Source organism: Schistosoma haematobium, chromosome 3 (assembly GCF_000699445.3).
Source record: "Schistosoma haematobium chromosome 3, whole genome shotgun sequence".
NCBI classification, from domain to species: Eukaryota; Metazoa; Platyhelminthes; class Trematoda; order Strigeidida; family Schistosomatidae; genus Schistosoma; species Schistosoma haematobium.
This window is the reverse complement of record NC_067198.1, coordinates 18,065,851-18,080,287: the sequence shown is the minus strand read 5'-3', so window position 1 is coordinate 18,080,287 and position 14,437 is coordinate 18,065,851.

Genomic DNA, 14,437 nt, shown 5'->3' with positions numbered 1-14,437 from the left:
AAATTTATAAATTCCCAGAAAAAAAATCTTCATTGAACTAATCTTTTTCCTTTAATGTTATAAATGGTACTTTTTGAAAACTTAAATATATTTCTCCGAAATATCAAATATAGTATCATCGTGGCAATTTTCAAGTGTCTGACAATAAATTTAGTGTCATCGAGGGAGAGAAGAAAGAGATAAAGTGATTTAATTTGTATGCTTATTTATCTTCGTTTTTCGCCAACAATACAATTTGTTTCTTTTGTTGAATACGAAAGTGGTTAGAAAAAATGTGAGATAAATAATGTAGCTACTTGTAAGTAACATTGTCACATAAAAATTTTCTAAATCTAGTTTTATATGAATAAACAATTTATTCACTTATGAGATAGTTGTCAATTATGAAGCTTGATTTTATCTTGTGAATAATGTAGTACATAAGACAGAGAGATTTTCTTAATTCATCTTCGTTGTCAAGTTAGATGTAAAAATATATTTGAACTGAAGTGTTCATTTGCTAGTGTTGTATATATATATACATCGCAGTTCGAAGTAAAAGTAATGGACGACAATTCAAACATCAAAAGAGATCATATTACCTGATAAGTCAAATGACTTCTACACGTTGTCTTGATGACAACGAAGCGAGAGTAATAAGAGAGATGTGACTTTGAATGAAAACTTATATGTCTAACTTCAACCAATCCACGAAGTTGCGCCACCGTACACCATTGTCTTCAGTGAGTTGTTATCTCACAACAGACCTGGTTGGACTCCACTGGTAACGGCTTCTCACTAGAACTCCAGCAGTTTTTCTTGATGTCAGTCACTATTGAGCAGTTGATTATTATCAGAATGGGTTTTGTGGAGAGTGAAATTTCTAAAACTCTCCACAAAACCCATTCTGAGAACTTTTATATCTCATATATTGTTCAAGACAAAGGAATCCACGGGAATCCTCATCATTCAAGTAGCAGTATTTATTCACAATTATATTAAGCCTTAAAATTTCACGGTCAAAGTCATTTTTATGATAGTCTCAACATATAATAATGATATGAAAGAACCCCTATCGTCCTCGTTTTCTTTATATATGTATTTATGTATTTCTTCAGTGACGTTACATTGTATTCTATAGCTTCAATAAAGCTATATGAAAGTGTTACTACCTAATGACTGTAACAGAATAACAAGGAAGACAGAATTAGTTAAACGTAAACCGACGATATTCTTCAGTAAGTTAGATTTCATACTGACTGGTTCATCTACTTATATCCTTAAGTAAACCTTCAATTCTTTCTTGCCTTTAAATTGTCCTTTGTTTCAGAGTAAATATTAAGCAAATAAAATGCTGTGTACAGGTGGAAATTACGATGTGTTAGTTATAATCAAATGATTTAAATCGAACCACGGAAAATAAAACAACTTCTCCTGAAAAATGTTTTAAAGAGCATGATTTTATGAGTTCATTTCATAAAAAGTCGTTAAAACGATAACAAACTTATGTGAAATGTGAATCGTTTGTTAACTAGGCTTAACACTCTTCAAAATCGTATTATTCTGTCATGTGATGTTGAGTTGAACAACCAGCATTTTATCTTGGATATACATGTAAGTTAATGAAAAGATTGTTCTGTCAACTGATCTGTCCATACCAGGCCATCAGTAACAAAGCATAATTTAACTGATTATTGCCCAGTTCAACAAACCACAATTGATAAAGTGCTTAGTCAATAAGATTGGTGTTATATGTAAGAATGACGTTACCGAAGACCAGGCACAGCTTCCAAATAAAACACTGATACAAAATGAATATCTATCAAAATTCGTAACCTAATGGAAAGGAAACAGCGCACTGAAACCATCTATGATTCTGATACCTAGACGTTCTATCATCTACACCCTATTATTAAGAGGTGGCCTACCGTTAAAATGCAGGCTAAAACTAGTCACTGAAACATACTATGCACCAAAGGTAACTAACACTAAACTGTCTGTCATTTACGAAGAATCTAAAAAGCATATACATCATTGCTTTATATCCTACGCATTTACCAATTTACATGTTTTCGTGGATGGACATGCATCAGGAGTAGTGATAGGAATTTTCAAGTTAGGGAGGCCAAGCATTTATCTAAATGACCGAAAAACAGATAAACTCTAATGAAGTGTATGTAGTAATGTGACTTATTAGAGCCTGACTACATACTTACTTGGCAAGACATTTATATTTGAAACGTCAAACCATAACATAGTTATATCAGGTCATACAATTGATTTCAATCTAGTCATGAAGATTTTGCATAGACGTTTTTTGAAAGAACAAATATCTAAGTTTGATTTAACTACATTCGTACAACAGTTCAATTCCCTCTATGTGTTCAAAAACAGTTAATACTTATCATTAAGTTACTCTGGCATTGTCTATTTTAACATCCATAGTGGTATGTTTCATACTGTTTGCTTTATTATCTCTGGTTTATCTATGTTATAACTTGACTTGTTTGACCTATATTTCTCCTATGTAAATGAGTTGACAAGTAAATATATAGTTAAACTTTTCGAAATGTATTTCTTTTGTATGCCACATAGTTCAGACAAATTTCATTATCTTAGTGGATTCTTAAAAATTATCTTTTCTACGGTAAACTAATATGACTATGCTAAAAGGAAATTATCCTTAATTTTATGAACAATAAGTCTTAAGTTGATAAATATATAGATTTTTCCTTTATTTAGAATCAGTGAAGGTTTAACCAAGCATTTATTATTATATTCTGATATTGCTTTATATATTTTTCAAACTATAAATAACCTCCTATACAGAAATTTCACAGTTTATGACACACTGAATCTCTCTAAAAATAGTCAGTTGATGCTTAGTTTGAAAGTTTTTGGAAATCAATTTATAGGACAATAGTTTAAGTTACTATGGATATCAACTTATGAACCAATGCCACACAATTCTTGGATAGTGTCTACAAACGAATAATAGAATGAAATCATTACGTTTAATTATTGAGGCTTGTTACCAAGTTGGGATCAGATCAACCAGATTTTCTCAACTCAATCAGGTAACTAGATGGTAACATGGGTCATTTAATGGTTTATAATGTTCTGTAAATCTACAAGTATCTATTTCTTTTAGTTATCGATGATTTTCTGGCAGATATCAATTTTCAATTAAAACTGTGTTCGTATTAAATTGAATTTTATTCAGTTATGGATTGGTTGAAGTTAGACATTAACACCGTTGGATGCCGGCTCAGAGGTCCAGAGAATAGGTGTCCGAGTGCGAGACCGAAAAGTCCTTAATTCGAATCTCGAGGGGCGGGATCGTAGTTGCACACTAGTAAGGAGTTTCGTACTAGGACTAAACGGCCGTCTAGTACTTTTAGGTTTGCCATGGTGGTTTAGTTTTAACTGACTCATGGATTCAACCATTATAGACTTGTTAGTAACTCACAAACGAATCGTATAATTATAATTCATCGTCCAAATCAGATTGAGCGTTTCTATGTGACCTTGAAAGGGGATCTTCAAAGATAACATTGAAACTTGGTCATGATTTCATTCTTATCAAAACAGCTAAAAATAATATTTCAATTTCATCAGTATCTTACTACTTCAAATAATCACTCCACAGCCACCAGAAATTTGGAACTGTATCAAAACTTACTAAAATCTGATTATTAAATGGAAACTTTCAAATTATTTTATTATTTCCCTAACCATACGATTACCACTAATACGACTGCCGAATTTAGATAAGTGGACCTATACGATCAACGTGAACATCTACGCGAACAGCCTGCAGTCCTGATTAGTAATTTTCCTTGCCTTTCAAGTCCAGAAAGCAAATCATAGCCTTCGTGAATATGAATAATATATTTCAAACATGCTCGACTTATATACAAACCAAATAGACCACAACACACCACAAACAGGAAATAACATTTGTACAAGATCAACTCAAAAAGTGGTTGTGATTGCAGGAGAATGTAATTAACAAACTGAGTATAACTTAAGAATGATAATATGATAGGTCAAAATCAAGTTTATATTAAGAGAAATATGATTATATGTAATCTGGTTAGGTATTAGTTATACAAAAAGAATATACGTATAATATTAGTCCATAGATATATCGCAACAGTTACTTATCATTATTCTCGCCGGGATATAATATATTTCAATTTTTAGCTTTTCAGTTCTTCAATAAAGAAAAACATCAAAAATATACCATTTTTGCTCATTTTTATCTTGAAAAACTTAAACAAGAATACAATTTCAATTAATAAACTGCGCAATTTTAATGTTGAAATGTAATAATTTTTATTGATTTACAGTCAAAGTATTAGTTCAAACAAACATCACTATGGTTATTAGTTACATTGCATATCTTTTAAAATTATTCAGAATATATCTAAAACGACTTCTGATTTCGTTTGGATATAAATCTTTTTAAAAATATTTAAGCATTAAATAGACAGAAGTATAAAATAATGTTGTAACTTGTGAATGAATTCATAATAAATTCTAGATGAATAGTTAGTTAACAACCGGAAATTTACAATTGATTGATCACTGAGTGGTGATCAATGTCATGTATGGTCTTTCTTAGTGCAGATTGATTCCTATCGACCACGTTGCAACGTGGCCATCAGTCTAGATGACTCGACATTGTGTGCACTATGCTGAGATAAGATAGTGGTTGAATGTAGTCAACAGGAAAATTTGAACTTAGGTTCCTTGTCACTTGTCACTCGTGAGCAAGGTGTACCTGAACTCTTGTGGGAACTGATGCTCTATGACGAATTCGATCCCGTGTCACCCAACTTCACAGTCAAGGACATTGATCGCCACCCAATGATCAATCAGTTGTAAATACTTCTCAGTCCTACAGGAGGTCAGTCGCGGCCCAAATAACTCAGTGGTAACGTCTCTGACTGTAAAGTTGGACGACAAGGGATCGAATACGTCAGGTAGCATCAGCTCCCATCTTCCTGATGAGTAACAAGTAGCACGAAACCTAGGTTCAAAGTTTCCTGTTGACTACATTCAACCACCAACTTATCGCAACAGGCGATTTGCAAACAGGACAAATATCAAGAAGAAGCTTTGTTGACTTGAATTAGGAATCCTCAAAGATTCCTTAATCAATTACATAATATTGTTTAGGATTGAAGTGCAATTTTTTGAAAGATATTCAATTATCTAAACAAACATTCACACTGATTGTATATTTACCGTTTGTTTTGCCAACTTTTCTATTCTAATTTCACTTAATACTTTACTAAGCTAGACAAAATCTATCATAATCAAAATGAATTTTGTTGATTAACAGTTTATTGAGTACTTTTGTTCCTAAAAAGAAAAATTAATCAACTTAATTTTACAAATACTTCTATGTAGTTGCATTTTCTTTGCATTACTCCTTTCGCTATTGAAATATAACAAGTAAAAATTAGAGAATACAAATGATCTAAATTAATTTATTTGTGAATAACTAGTAATTGTTAAATAGATTGAAAGAAGAATAAAAACAAAATGATAGAAAAAACGTGATCTGGTATGAAAGATGATACACCTAGAGGACAAACTGCTACAATCTTTTGTTTCTTTTTTATTCAAAAAAAATTGATACATTGGAGAATCATGTTAATTTAGGGAAATAATCCATAATAAGTTGATCTTGCTGAAGATTTATTCTGCCTACTTATTTGCCTTTTTGCATTATCTAGCAATAAAATGATTTTGGATAGTGTAATAAGAAGATGAAGATTATCAGAACTGTGTGATGTATAAGCGCGAAACATTTTTAATAATCTGATTACTTATACTTCCTAAGAATATATATATAATAAAGTTAACCAGACAAATGCAAACAACGTTTGTAGAGAAAACAAAATGCAAAACATTCTGAGTAAACCTAATACTCTTCAAAACCACGTCAGTTTTTCATGTGAACAGTAGAAGAACAATCATCATTTTTTACTAGACATACTAATAAGTAGAATAAAATATTTGAAAATCTCATGTTCCTTACAAAAGCATCTTTTTCAATCTATATCCTATTGGATATTAAACACAATATAGGTAACTCTTCAGATTGAAGAATAAGGTATTACTATTAAATGTGTTATCATATGCTTTTTTTTACTCTGTTTTGATTCTTTCATATCATAAACATGCTTTTTGGCCTGTGAGCAAATTTTCCGTTAACTGATTTATCTCTTTGTATTTACTATTAAGGTAGAACAGTTTTACCACATTTGTTAGTATTTATTTAAAAGGGTTGGTTATATTGAATCAATGTAATAGTTAAGTTCCTAGAAAATTCGCATAAAGAAATTACAGTATAAGTATTATTACTGATTAAATAAATACAAACGAATTGTAAGTGAATTATTGAAATATCAGGTGAGTTTCGTGGATATTATAGTAATTTCAATGGTTAAGATCATGAGTCAGTTGAAGCTAGACCATCATGGAAAATCTGGAAGCACTGGACGGCCGTTTCGTCCTATTGTGGGACTCCTCAGCAGTCCGCATCCACGACCTCGCCCCCCGCGAGTTTCGAATCCAGGACCTACTGGTTTTGCGCGCGAGCACTTAAACGCTAGACCACTAGCTTCAAGTGACTCATGATCTTGACCATTGAAATTATCGAAATAATTTGACTTTATTTCAGTGTACAAGACGAATATCCATATCATATTGACGTATTTATTTTGTTTGTCAGCAGTGATTTGATTTCAGAATACAACTTTTTTCATTGTTTTCATTTACTTGTTGTCACTTTAGAGACGCCTAATAGAATAAATAAACAATCTGATGAATAATATAGAAATAAAGTGATAGAATTTATTCTATTCGTTATTGATATGATTGTTTCTATCCGGTGAGCCGTAATAGTGATTTTGTTTTGTTTGTTTTTTTCTAAAAATTTATTCAATACAGATTTGTTCATCCAGATAAATAAATTTTTGTTTTAATAAATGGATTTTATAAACACAAGTTAATTTCAATAAATGAAATTCATAGTACCAAAAATATATGGTCACCTTTTTTAATTGTTGTGTTTTTCCTAAACAAAAAAACTAAGGATTTAAACTAGGTCTGTTTACCATAGTAATTATATTAACTTACAAATAAGGATAAATATGTGTAATGTAATCTATGCTTTTAAACAATTGAAATGACTGTTTAAGCATTATTTCTGGGAATAAATATAATACATCATGTTTCAATTAATTATAAGTTATTATATGATGAAAGGTTTTGATTATCAACGTTTGTTCCTGTCAACATTCTCAATTATTAAATAAACATAAATTTATAAAAACGACTCAAAATATACATAGATACAGTTAAGTAATAGTACTTTAAGGTATATTGAACTTTTCAAGTATTTACAACAAAGATAGTCTTGAAGTAATTTTGTAATATGTTCAAAATACTTCAAATGTACTTGAAATAAATAAAGAACTGATCATCTAATAAGTAACTACATTATTTATTCAGAATAAGACATTTAACTGAATCATATTGTTTCCTCTTAGATCTTCGTTAAGCCTTCATATGTTTATATATATATATATATATATATATATATATATATATATATATATATATATATATTTATTTATTTATTTATACATATATATGAATATATACGTTGTAAAATTGTGTATTAAATGTGTTGTGAGGTTAATATTGATAGTTGGAACATTTTAAAGAAATAATGTAAAGATGTTTGACGGAGAATTTATCCATCTGAATTGAGATAAGAAAATTATTTTCCCACTAAATTCAGTATATTTGGACCATATTTATTCAGATTATTTATCGCAAAATTTCATTTCGCTTATAAACTGATTCAAGTTAACACTTTATATTAAACAGCCCCAACATTAACGATCTGAATTGATTTTATATAACAAACAACAATTCTCAATTCACATACTACAACTTCCAAATGATGTACTCTGCCTTAAATCTGATCAATGTTATGGATTAATAATTTGGATTTATAATTGTAGAACCTGATGAGAAATTCATTGAAAAGAATATTCTTTGTTCATACAAATGTGTTTTAATATGATGGGAATTTTCCAGTGATATTTGGAATGAATTTATTTCAATACTGAAGATTATAAGATCTTTATTATGGAATATATTTCTTCACAATAGTCAAAAACCGAAATACCTAAATCAGTTTAAGAATGTGAAGTTTATTATTTACAATTAACAGTTTACATACTGTGTGCATTGCCTCGATATTGCCTTAATTCAAAAGCACTATGAGCAAAGATGAATGGTGGATAGCATTGGAATTCAGGACACTCGTTTCATTTTGTTTGGAGCCCGTCACCTGGATGTACCTGCATCTCAGAGTTGATGTCCACTCTGGGACTGGAACCCAGTACAGTTCACTTGGAACCTTATTGCGTTATCCAGAGTGAAAATCAACTCTGAGATGCAAGTACATCCAGCTGACCAGTCCCAAACAGGATGAAACGCGTGTCTTGGATTCCGTTGCTAGCCACTATCCATCTTCATTGATAATACATTGGTTATTATATTTAAGAAATTATCTACCTACAATATGGGTATAATATACCATACAAGTAGTGAATATAAATTAATTAAGTTACACTTGTCTCTAAAAAATGCCATAAATGTGAAGGATTGTTTTGATTCGATTTGCCGATCCCTCATGTTTGCTCCATTTGAAAAATCGTCACCAGTTAGGAATACAAATCAAAGAAAAGTGCTTGTTAATATATGATAATTATAAACTTTCCAGTCTTATGAAGGTTCATCTTTAAATAAGCAAATAAATTTCTGGAAATTATTATTTATTTATATTATAACATGATATATCATAAAATGAGGTTAGTATTTAAATAGAATTTCCTAGAGCAGAATTGTTTCTAGTGACTGATACATTTTATAAAATTACATATATAAACTCTTTAATATAAATAATCAAAGATGGATAGTGACTACCATTTGAATCCAACACGTGTGTCTCGTCCTAATTAGGCCTCGTCAACTGGATGTACCTGCACCTCAGAGTTGTTGCTAGTCACCATCTATCTTTGCTTAAAATGCTCGTGACTTAAGGCTACATCAAAGCAATCCTCACAAAATGCTTATATGCCAATAAGTGACTGATCATTTGCAGTCCCAAATAAAGATAGGAGGATACAAGTTAACAACAAATAAAATTGAATGTAAATAGTATATAAATATATGAATTAAAGTCTTCAGTTAATAAGACAAAATGTTATATTAAGAAACTAATTTGTTTAGGCGTCATTTCTAAGAATAATTCAATTAATTTATTATTACAATTTTGAGGAAAAAAATCATAAATTATTGATGAGTAAAGCAAAGAAATAAAGATAGAAATGGGAATGAAAATAATCGTTAATATTTCATAAGGAGTTTAATGTCCAATTTGTGTGACCATTCTTAGATAGAAGTATTTACTCTATTCATTTCTTAACTTGTTCCAATCTAATTTTTTGTTTGTGATCATTTTATCGTGTTATTATAATAAATATAGACATATGACCCAGTTATTTTGATGCCTTATATGCCATAAATTAGTTTTACTCTGAAGCAAATTAAATTGTGAAACAGCATTGTCTATTTAAATGAAAAGTAAATTTTATCATATATTTACATATGATAGACATGAATTGCTTACTTACTCTTGGTAACTCTCGTCGAAGAGCGTAGGCAGCTCACTAGCACTTTCCATCCAAAACTGTCCTGGGCAATCACTTCCAGTCCTTTCCAGTTAATATTCATCCTTTTCATGTCTGCTTCTTTAGTCTTCCTCTTTTCCGTTTCCCTTCAAGATTCCAAGCTAGTGCTTGCCTCGTGATGCAGTTTGATGATTTTTGTAATGTATTTCCTATCCTGATTTTTTCATCAGCTGGAAGCTGATATAATAGATATAATGAACAGTCAATCAATGTATAACACTAAATACGTGATTTGTGAAGTATATTAGCTACCCAGTCATTGCCGAATTTTGTCAAAATTATGGTGATATGCAGTTTCAGTTTGGTCAAGATACAGATTTGACACTTGGAGTAGACATACTTTACTAATATTTATTGATGGACTTTAAAAATAAGGTGTCTGCCGTTTAAACATATTATGTTACAATTCTTAATAATCATAAATGTGATGTGATATCCATGACAAGTTTCTTTGATATTAATACGTAGATATGAAAAAATTACAATGATTTCTTGTATTTCAGCGTCTTGATAAGCATAAAGCCTACAATCAGGAAGATCATCTGCCATGATGTTACGTACAAAATATATTTTGGTAGACAGTGAATATGTATTAAATATTATTTTAATCTAAGACGATTTAGATATATAACTAGGAAAAATCTATCAGTTGTGGTAAACGTGACGATGCTTAAGTAGATCAAACTGACGGACGGTTATGGAAAGAGTTACAATTTGGCTAAAGTTTTGTAGCTTTCGTTGACGTTTACTAGAGAACGTTATTTTCACTTGCCCATAACAAAGTTTAGTATTGAAGTAGATAATGAGTGGAAATGAATCATTAATCTGAATTTTACCCTTCTCTTCGTCAAAACATATTTTCTTTTTTTATTTGTGAATTAAATGTATTGCTGAATAATTAATTAACAAATTGCATTTTATGCTGTACATTTATTGTAATACCTTGAGTACTTAGATGAAGGTTTTAAACATGGTTTTATACTTCATGACATTATAATGCGTTTGTTTAGTTTGTATAGTTTACATGACTCAGCATTCATGATCATAACTGAGTATCATAACTTTAGCTTTGATAAAAATACTTCGAAATTAACTAAGCTTGATATTTTGAGAAATGAAGTACATCATATTAGTAAGTCAAAGTGAATTATCAAAAGTCTCAGAGCAAAAAATAATCTAGGTTATTTCCCCTTATCTTTAACTGTGTCAAATATATATTACTTATTATTGTAATAACGAATTAATGTTGGATGTAGTACAACTTTCCTGTTTTTAATATTGACGGAAAATTTTCAATTTTGTAATTTAATAATTTGAATTTGACTGATACATCGAGTAACTATTCACGATACTTATATCTAAAATCATGAGTCAATACACCTACATTATTGTAATTTATAAAACATATTCGCTGTTTAAATGATTTGATATAACTTATGGATCAATCAGTATAGTTTGTTGAAGTATACAATTGTTTATTAAAAAGTAACTGAAAGGAATTATCATATTTATGGAAGCCTTAAATATTATCATCTTTCCTTAGCACTTTCAGAAATGGTATGATGAGATAAAATAGATGATTAACTTAGGAGACTTGTTTAATCGATAACGTATCAGATATTTTTTTCTGTTGAAGCAGATCAATATTATCCTCATCAGCATACAATCCTAAGTCGGTTTCACGTTATTTACGAGTAGAAACCTAACAATATCGATGGTACAGTTATAACGAAGTACATAACAATTTTTGGTCAAGATCGTCTGATATTAGAATTTAAGGAAGATGCAAAATTTGTACCATATATTGAGATTCACTGCAATTGAGATGTTCAACAATTAGTGTAGCAGATATAAAGTAATTTGCTAAAAATAGATTATAGGTGCAAAAGTGAATAACCATAATGTAACTAAGTGCTCAAGATAAATTCTAAAAATGATGGGATATCGTTAATCCTAAATTTCGGTTTCAATCTAACTTCGACCATACAAAATTCACATTTTAAAAAACGGTCTTTTTTCAGTAAAAAATGTGACGATCCAAAGTTACCGATCCAATCAGTGGACATTTTTACTTGTTAATCAATTTGTTATAAAAAAAAGATACAAGGAAATGAAATGCAAGATTGAAATATGTTATTAGATCAAACAAGAGGATATTCTGTTTTTAAAATGAAGTATATTGTTGCACAATGCAATATAATTCACAATTGATTAACATCAAGGCTCATATCACAAGAAAATCATATGAAATTATCTTAGCAGTACTGAAAATTGGATAAAGTTAATCTTTGTAATTTAAACAGTAGGACAACAGTCTACTGTTTGAACTTATACCATAACGTAGGTCTTCATTTACTTGTGGTTTAATATCTGACGTTTACAATATTTGAGACAAGGTGAGCTATGTTTAATTGTTCATCATTTCAAATTCATAATTGAGAATAAATATATTGTTTTTACCACGTTTTCTTATATGAAAAAACGAATTGTTTAAGATAAATGACAGTTATAGTTTTAATATCTACTATCATACTGGTCATACAAAAGTAGGTGACAATGATTGTTACCACAGTTAAAAAATGAGGGTGTGAAATCATTTAGATACTTTGTTGAACATTTGTGGTGTTGTTGCTGGCACTATTTTTTTCGAAGATAGCACATTGATCAAAACGATATCATCACAATACTGCCAACTATTATGAAATGATGGTATTAAATTGTTATGAGAAAACAATTGTTAACGTTTCAGTTCAAATACAAATGTAAATCTTATATTTGAAAAAATTCAAACAGCAGGACCACAACGTTTTGTAACTAGATTTCGGGCTTTTATATTAAAGTTATTGCATAACTATTTGTAAGATGCGGAAAAAATCTAGGTCGTTTCTGAAGTCTAAGTTTTATGGGAAATTCAACCTGATATTGATAAATAACATAGTAACCTGGGAAAATTAAGTATCAAGACAATATTCATCTGTTTCCAATTAGTGAATTGATTAGTGAACACCAGTAAGCTAAACAACCTATATCACACTTCGCTGAATCAATTACGGTACATACGCTACCATTCCAATTGCTGGTACGTTTTATATTTAATCATAAGAGCAAAAAATCTATCAGTATAGGGTTGTGAAGCTTTTTGATTGTATTATTGAGATCATGAACCGATTAATGTTAGGTCAATGCTGGGAAGTCCCACACTAGGAAGAAACGCCCGATAAGTGCTTCCTGTTTTCTTTCGGTAGTGATCTAACAATGATTGGTGGTTCATAATCTCATTAAAAAAACTGTAGTGTTGTCGGTGTATCATTGACAATTCCATAACATCTTACCTTATACATTACTGAAGTAAAAGTTTTAATTAGTGTAGTCCACAAATTCTTATTTTGTACGTATTATTTGAAATAAGAATTAGAATTTCCTAATTTAAAAAAAAACAATAACACTCATAATCCAACATACAGGTTAATCAATAGTAAAATACAATTAGAATAACGCAATTACAATGAAGATTTCCAGGAACGAAATTACAAAATTAAATAGATACAAGAATTGATTTATCATTCAAAGAAAATTATTAGGATGTAATAAATAATTTTAATCTATGTTCTTATCATAAGGGGTTTGGTGGATATTATAATAATTTTAATAGTTGAGATCACGAGTCAAATAAAGCTAGATCACCATGGAGAATATAGAAACAGCGGACGGCCGTTTCATCCTAGTTTGAGACTCCTCAGCAGTGCGCATCCACGACCCATTATCTCAACTATTAAAATTATTATAATATCCACAAAACCTCTTCTGATACTAATCAACATATGCTCACTAGTGACTGTTTACAAGAGGTTTTTCCTGGAGTTCTAGTGAAAGGCAGTGACCAGTGGAGTTCAATCGGGTCAGTTGTGAGATAGTAACTCACTGATGACAATGGTGGATGTGTCACTCAATATCGTGGATTAGTTGAAGGTAGACAATAACAACGATTGTTGCCGGCTCAGTGGTCTAGTTGTTAAGCATCCGTGCGCATTACTGATTGGTCCTGGGTTCGAATCACGCAAGGCGGGATCGTGGGTGCGCACTACTGAGGAGTCCCATAATAGGGTGATACGGCTATCCAGTGCTTTCAGGTTTTACATGGTGGTCTAGTTTCCATTGACTCATAATCTCAACTATTAAAATTATTATTTTTTTAAATTTATAAATGAAATTAGTGAGAATGTTACACTAACATTGAAATGAAATTATACCATTTATTATTTAAACTCCAAGAAATACTAAGAGAAATATTCATATTTTTCTAATGAATTTATCTGTGATTATGTAACAATTTAACTCTTAAACTTTATTTCCATGACTTTCTGCTTATATTATATTACAAAGATTTCATTTAAATCGTTAAAATACTCACATTACATTTGATTGGGTACATACACAACATACATATATATATGGAGAAAGATCGTTTAAATTTGATTTATTTATATGACCATGTTAGGGAAGTATATTTTTTTATGTCGTAAAATTGAATCAAGTTATGTTTTTTTTAAAAAGAAAACTTTGTTCATAGTATGAAGATATTAGTTTGCCAAGTAAAAATAGATAGTCTATTGGTGAACTTAAGTGATTTACAAAAAAAAATGCTAGGAAGGTTTTGTTTCTAGGGTATTTTT